Source organism: Hipposideros armiger, unplaced genomic scaffold (assembly GCF_001890085.2).
Source record: "Hipposideros armiger isolate ML-2016 unplaced genomic scaffold, ASM189008v1 scaffold_918, whole genome shotgun sequence".
Taxonomy (NCBI): Eukaryota; Metazoa; Chordata; class Mammalia; order Chiroptera; family Hipposideridae; genus Hipposideros; species Hipposideros armiger.
Genome location: NW_017732268.1, coordinates 17,495 through 25,432, shown reverse-complemented (window position 1 = coordinate 25,432; position 7,938 = coordinate 17,495). Strand labels below are relative to the sequence as shown.

Below are 7,938 nucleotides of genomic sequence, written 5' to 3'. Positions count from 1 at the left end.
CTCTGCAAGCCCCTCAGCATGGTTTGGAGACACAAGCATGCAGCCTCCACGCCTCCTCCCCAGCCTCTGCTTCTTTTTTGTCCTCCAGTCTCATACCAGTGCATCCCATTGGAGGACTGAGTTCATAACCAGAACTCTAGCTATAAAGGAATCTGAGAATATAGTTTTCAGCTTTCTTGTCTCTGCCACACAGGAAAGCGCGCAGAAGCAAGTGGGAGTGCCAGTTGCCACATCCAGAGTAGGACTTAATTCCTTTGTTTTATGGATGAGGAAACTGAGGCTAGGGAGGAGTATGTTATTTGCTGAAAGTCACATAACTGGTCCGTGGCTAACAGTTCCATCTTTTGCCCCCTTACTGTCCATGCACTTTGTCAATAGGACTGCTTGTGAACTGGAGTTTCACTGACTCAAACTCCTTAGAAGGGTAGAAGGCACTCGATACACCATGAACTTTTAATTTTCTCTAAAAACAAAACCCTCCAAGGTCTCCTTTGGGATGTATTATAATCATTTAGTAACTGTTATGGGCTGAACTGTGTCCCCTTCCCCATACCCTAACTCATATGTCGAAGTCCTAACTCCCAGTACCTTAGAAGGTAACCAATTTGGAGGTAACATCCTTAAAGAGGTAATTAAGTTAAAATGAGGTCCTTAGGGTGGCCCCTCATCCAATATGACTGGTGTCCTTTTAAGAGGAGGAAATTTGGACACATCGAGGCACAGAAGGAAGATGATGTGGAAACACAGGGAGAAGGCAGCCATCTATAAGCCAAGGACGGAGGAGGCCTCAGAAGAAAGCAACCTTGCTGACACACACCTTGATCTCAGATGTCCAGGCTCCAGAATTGTGAGAAAATGAATTTCTGTTGTGTAAGCCACCCAGTATCTGTTGTTTTGTTATGGCAGCCCTAGCCAACTAATACAGCAACTGAGGGCTGGTAAGAAGAAAGAAACACGCCTTGGTAGGAGGCTAATTTGTCCTCTGGCTGGTTGCCTCCCTCGGTGTTTCTGCATAGACCTTCCTCCAGTTGCCTTACCTGCTGATGCCACTGCCAAGCCAGCCTCTCTGGCATCTTCCCCCCTGAGGGGTCTCTCTTAGAAAAATGCTTCCTGCTTCTTGCACATGATGGAAATCTCTGGAGTGGTGAATTGGCTGCAGATTCAGATGGTGACAGAAAAGCAATGGGAGTACCTGAGAGCTTTCGCCTCATTGGGCACTCAGTGAGGACTGTCACTTACTTTTCTAACCTGCCCACTTGGGGAACTGTGGCAATCTTGCCCTAAATGTATCTCCCACTCCCCATTTTCATGGGAGGTAAATATGGCATGCGAAATGCATTTTTAATGACTGAGATCTGCATTTAAGCATATTTTCCATCTTTGCTGGGTCATTAAGTCTTTAAATTCTTCAATATTTTAATGATTTTTATAGCCTAGGGATGTATAGGTTTGTTCAAGTTTTCATCCTCTCCTTGCTCCTTTGCCCATGAGCTGCTCCAGCAAGCGCTCACCGCAGGGTAATTTAACACACGGTACTGCTCTCAGGGGTCCTTTCCGGGCAGCCCACCTCCTGACCAGCTTGTTTACCCTCCAGTTTGGGAACAGAGTAGTGTTCCTTCAGTGGAGCCCCAGGGGAAGAGCTGGCCTGTATTTAGGAGCTGTGCTAGAACTACATGAAGCCTTGTTAGTTTTGACACAATGAGAAGGAGGCAGAAATCAAGACGTACGGGGAAGAGCAGATTCATATCCCTTCACTGAGTGGAATAGCAGGCAGAAGTGCTGACACTATTTAAATAGCTTGCTCTCACCCTCTCCCTCTCTCTCTCTCTCTCTCCCAATTTTAGTTTTGCAGAACACATGGCAATTTACAATATGGGTGGATAGAATATGGCAGAGAGAGCACCAGACTAGGAGCCAGGATACCCATCTTGCAAAGTCAGTTCAGCCACAAGCATTTTGGAGAATGCTAAGACAAAGGGACTGAGGAAGCCCTAGACTTCTGAAGCAAATAGAGGTCCTGACTTTCTCTGGGGTTCAGTTTCCTCCCTTGTAAGATGCATGCTTTTGTGTAGGAAGATCCAGAGGCTGGCATCTGGAGCCCCTGACATTGGTGAGTTCAAGTTCAGGGCTTTCGGCTGAGAGGCTGATCACCCAGAACAGCCTCAATAACCCAGTGAACTAGAGAAGCACCAGGCCCCACCCTGTTCTGCCTGGGAATGGCGTAAGAAAGAGTTTGGTAAAAGTAAGAACCAAGATGGACAGTGGGTACTCTAAGGGGATGCCTGGTAATCCACTCTGCCTGCCTCCGTGTTTCTTCAGTTCAGCAAGTCCTATTTAGCACCTGGTGAGGACAAGATAGAGTGCTCTGTATTTGAAAGGTAAGGACAGGTAAACTGTTCCTGACATTGCAGAACTCCCCATCCTGGTCTAATTGTGAGTGTTTGATCACAAATGAGATCTGAACATTATTTGTTTTGGGGTCAAATCCATTGGGAAAAATTATGGTGTATGAGAGCACCTTTTGGCTTTTAATTCCTTTAGATCACATTTCTTCAGGGCTAATTATTATTGCTGTTCACCAAATATTTCCTGTTTTCCTTCTACTGAGCACACAGTAGGGTCATATTTTCCTGAGCTACTGAAGTTGAGTGTCATCATGTGACTTGCTTTGCCAATGAATGTGAACATCATGATATGTTTTGCTTCCAGGCAAAAGCTTTAAGAACCATCGCATGGCCCCTGCATGGCTCTTTTCCTCTGCCATGTAATCAGCAATACTCCAGATGGCGAAAACCCGCTAGCCTAAGTCTCTGACTGAGGACACAGTGGAGTAGAGACCTTACTGATCCACAATGGACATGTAGTAGGAGCAAGAAACAATTTTTTTTGCTTTAAGTCATGGGAATTTAAAAAACTTTTATTATGGAAATTTTCAAACATACATGTATGAAAGCAGAGACAATAGTATATCCAAACTGCTATACCCATTACCCAGTTTCAACAATTATCAAGATATAAGCCTCTGTGATTTGGGGCTTGCATATTAATACAACACAACCTAGACTAATCTTGCTTAAAACAAGAGGACAGGATGTCATTTTATACAAATACTAAATGAGGGACAAGTAGGTAAAGAAAGTGGAAACAAAATTTATGAGATCTGTTTTTTATGGCATATTTTTCTTAAAGTTTTTGTTTGTTTGTTTTTTATGCTTTTAGGAATTCAGGAGAGCTCAACATCTGCATGGATTAGTTGAGGCAAAATTTGCTGGACACTGTGGAATCCTGGTTTTTTGGTCTCAGCCGAAATCCACCTTCAGCTCACCCTTCAGCTATTCGGGCAGATGAAGCTCATCCTCTCATTAGCTACACAACCATCTTCATGGGGAAAGAGACGGATGCCCTGTGGCTGTGTGCACAGACCTGCCTCAGTTTTCCCTGCCTCGGCTTCTTAGGTCTCACACTGCAGGCGATGTGGCTGCTGCTGACTTTAGGAGGCAGCTCCAGGAAGTTAGGCTTGTGGACCATCAAGTGCTGTTCTCTCCACAGAGTCACACAGGGACCTCAAGGTACACGTTTCCTTATCCTTTAAATACGCCTGCTACAGTGATAGTAGTGCAGCAGAATACCCCAATAAAAACTCAACTTGTGGCCTACCCCACTGAGAACGTGTGTTTTAATGTATATATGTAAATATATATATATATATATAAAATGTCTATATATGGGTGTGTTGCTGACCTTTCTATTCTATTCTACTGGCCTGACGGTTACTAAGCCAACACCACGCTGTTGTTTCTATGGTTTTTGTATTTGATTGAGCAAGTCTCCCCTCTTTACTCTTCTATTTTAAAGTTAATGATTTATTTATTGAGTTCCTCAAAAAGAGATCCACCTGGAATTTTGAGTGGGATTGCACTGAGTTTGTAGGTCAATCATTAATTTAACTAGGTTTTTATAGAGCCATCCAAGTTCAGCTGTTCTATATTAAGTCATCCAGTCCAAATGCATGGGATGTGCTCTACTTACTCAGATCATTTTCTGTTTCCTTAACAGAATTTTTTTGAAATTTGTAGAGAAGTTTTTGTGTATTCTTAGTTAATGCCTAGATGTTTTGTAATTCCTATTGCTGCAGTGAATGATATCTTTTTAGCAATATTTTCTGGTAGCTGTTGTGGGTGGGAGAGGTGCTGTTGATTTGTGCAGTTTGGTCTTATATCTGGCAATCTTGCTGAACCTTATTAGTTATAATTTGTTTGTCTTTGTTTTTTCTAAGTTGACCTTATGGTTTTCCATTGCTGTAGTTAGAAGCACCCCCCCCCCATTTAATTTCTGTGGTGGGGGTGGTGGGGGTTTGGGGGGGTGATTCACTAGAATGGACTGGAAGAGATTAGCTCCTCCCCCTACTACAGAGAGGGGTTTAGGCCTCTGGGATGGTGACATCTGGGTTCTCTATATTTTCAGAGACTTGCCAGTCAGGCCACCGACCACTGTGATGGAAGAAAAAGGGGCCTAAAGTTCTCTGGTAACAGGAAAAGAAAGGGGAGGGGATGTCACCAAAAAGAGCAAGGGAGGGATTTAGAGAGGAGAAAAAAGGCAGAGGAAAGGAAGAGACTCTTTTGAGGAGGACTTTGATGGGTGGGGATTAGTCTGGGACCTGGGAACTTGCTGGGACAGCAGATGGTAAAAGAGTCTCTGGTTTCAGAAGAGTAACTGGACCAGAGACCCACCATCCAGCAGTATCAAAGAAGCCCTGGTCACCTAATGTGGGGATGGGGGAGGAGCTCAAGCACCTGGGGCAGGCACAGGCACCTTTAACCCCGCCCACCACCAGCCTACACTGACTGACTGATAGAGGCCCCGCCCCATGGCTGCTCTTGTCACCACACACTGCTGTGACCCTAATGCTCAAAGCTGCCCGAGGGGCCCAGGAACTTCCCAGGGTCTGAACCTCCTGCATCTCCAGAGCTCCTGCAAGTCAGAGTTGGATCCACAAGGCACGGCCATGTTGCAGCTTCACACTAGGTCCTGACAAGTTTACTGAGGCAGGTCAGGAGTTGAGACTGTTTTAACCAGGCAACTGGTTTGCCTTGTTTAATGGGTAACTGTAGCTGAGTATTAAGGTTGCTTTGGTTTGGAACCGTCTCTGTACACCTGAGCGACGGTGAAATGGGGCTGCCCTCTGCTCCGCACGGTATTAACTGGGCTGCTGGAGGCAGGGTGGGAAGGCCTTGGTTTAACAGTTGTGACTGGTGACTAATTTCAATCAAGGGCTGAGGGACTGTAACATCAGGAAGTGAGGAGGGTGTTCCCTCCCTGCCCCTCTCTAAGGGGTTACCCTGGGTGGACTGATGGCCACATTAGTGCAGCTGTTCTTTGCTGACCTCTGCTCCCCTCTTTGCTCCTTTACTTCCTTTCATGAATTCTGTACCCCAGGCACCCAGAGCTCTGAATGCATGGAAACTCTCTTAGGAGAATTTGCTTTTAAAATAGAGATTGGGATGAGCCGCGATAGCCAGGCAGGTCTGTTCATGCGGGGTCACGGACAGATGCCCTCATATCTCACTCAGATGCCAGACCCCTTGGGTCTTAGGGGGAGACAGGCCTGCCACTCATTGTAAGCAAGCCATGAAGAGGCCAGCCCCTCCTTGTAAATTTATAACCCCTAAATAAGGAGGCTACTTTGGAGCAAAGAAACCAAAAAAAGGATCAAGGGAATGAGAGAAAGTTAGCTTGGCCCAGTAACGTGAATGCCCTGAGCCTGTCAGAGGTGCTTCTGAGAGCTGAGCAGCTGGGCCGGGCGACCCAAGGCGTGCCCCCAGGCCTGTGGGTGAGGCCCTCTGGCTGGGCTCCTTGTTTCCTGTCGCGGCCTGTCTCCACATGCTGAGTGGCTGTGAAGCAACGTCTTGCAGTGACTCAGCTTTATAAATAGGACATTTACAGTGAAGATGATAGGAAATTCCCAGTCTTCTGCCTGGGCTTATTTTAGGTATTCAGCTTACACAAGTGAAGTCCCAGCCATCCTCTTCCAGCCTCCCTCCCTCCAGCATCATTGGGCATCCAATTTGAGGCCGATCTCTTCTGATCTGTGACTGGAAACTTCCCAAGGGGAGGTCTGAGAGGCACCAGGAAGGAAGATGTTCTTTCTGTCCCAGCCTTGTTCAGACTCTCCTGGTGAGGGCAGCTGACACCTGGCTCACAGCCCCCATGTGCTAAGATCTGTGCTGAGCTGGTAACCTGTGTTGTCTCATTTACTTTCACTTACTCCCAGGAAGAAAGTGCCTTATTATTCCCATTTGGTAAACGGAGAAAGAGGAATCCAAACCCGTGTCTGACTCATTCTGGATCTCAAGGATAACCACAGACTCAACTTCCCTTGAGCACAGAAGGCGAAAGGATCACAGTAAACAAAGGGGAGCCCTCGTTTTATGGAGGGAGGGAGGGAGGGAGGGAGGAGAAAGGTGCCAATACCCTGGACCTCTGGTTATATTTCTCTTTCTTCCTTTCCCCCAGTGACAAATTTCTTGGCAGGGGGCCTTTTCTGGAAAGCCAGGCTGGAGCTCTAAGTGCTTCCACAGGCCCTGCTGTTGCTGGGCTTGAAGGAGAAGCTGAGACGGCTGCCTACACCAGGGCAGGAGGCTCTGCAACTGGAAGGTTCAGGCCATTTCAGATTTAAGACCTAAATGCTGTTCAAATATTTGCCCAGCACCTCCCAGTGTGCTTTGGAACAAGCAGCAGGAGCAACCCTTGCTGAGTCATGAATGCTGAAGTGTTAGACAGAAATGTGGACGCAATGCCTTTTCATGGCTCCCTTGTGATTAGCCAGGGTCTCTCTCACCATGGGGCCTGGTTACAAGGAGAGGGCTCTTCTGCTCGGCTGCTGGACAAGGTGGCACCTTCCGTAGTCTTGAGATGAAGCTGGCCTACCCACACTGACATCAAGCGGCTGGGACTGCCAGTGCTTTTCTGAGCTACAGAGCTGTTTCCAACAGTCTGTGAGATTTCTCCTCCTAGGTGCCCTCAAAGCTTCTGAATTCATCACATTCAAAATAGAACACCCCAAACTTGTCTTCCTGTATTCTCTCTTTCAGTTACCGGCCTCACCTCCTAGTCACCTTATTTAGAAAATGCTGAATCAGCCTCGATTCCTCTGCTCCTCTCCTCCTCCTCCGCCCCCTTTGTGTAATTGATTTTCCCTCCTGGTTTCTTTGCCTTCAGGAAGCCCCCAAGCCTCCCCTCATCACCTGGAGTACAGAGCTGACACTGAGTCCTGGCCATATCGCTCCCTTCCCCTGCCCTTTTCTGACCCGGGGTGGGTGCATGACCCAAGCTGAGGTCATCAGAGCCCTTCCGCAGGATTCTCCAAGCTGAAGCAGAGAGTTGAACACTTGTTTCCTCTCTGATTCCTAGCTGGAAGGCTGGGAATCTAGAGAGGCCTGTGGCCATGTGCCCTGCTGCCTGCAAAGCCTTATTTGCAGCAGGGGAGAAGGGGAACACGCTGCAGAGAGTAGCCCTGACAGAGGAATGCAGAGACAATAGCTGAGCAGATGGACTTCCTAATTCAGCCCCGCCTGAGATCGGCTCTGTCCTCCTTCCAACCCATCCTCCTCAGAGTCACCAGGATTCTGTACCATTTTCTCCAACTTTTCGTTTTAAAAAAGATCCAACTACAGAGACATTCACAGAATAATCCAGTGAACACCCACATATCCTTCACTCAGATTCACCAACTGTTAAGAATTCAGCCACATCTGTATCTTCTCTCTGTGTAAACGTACACATTTTTGTCCTGCTCTATTTGAAAACAAGTTGCTGAAGTCAGGACACTTCTCCCCTAAATATTTCAATGTGTATTACCTAAGAACTTGAACATTCTTCTACATAATTATATTATAATATCATTCAAGAAATTTTACAATGATATATTATCTAATATAT

At 46.7% G+C, this 7,938-nt stretch overlaps 1 long non-coding RNA gene across 1 annotated transcript; it reads left to right on the top strand.

Moving 5' to 3' along the window:
* The first annotated feature begins 4,865 nt into the window (after positions 1 to 4,865).
* LOC109375224 (uncharacterized) lies at positions 4,866 to 7,828 on the top strand. The gene is made up of 3 exons (XR_002122536.1): positions 4,866 to 5,049; positions 6,272 to 6,403; positions 6,514 to 7,828. It is a non-coding gene; the product is annotated as an uncharacterized LOC109375224 (long non-coding RNA).
* The last annotated feature ends 110 nt before the right edge of the window (positions 7,829 to 7,938 follow it).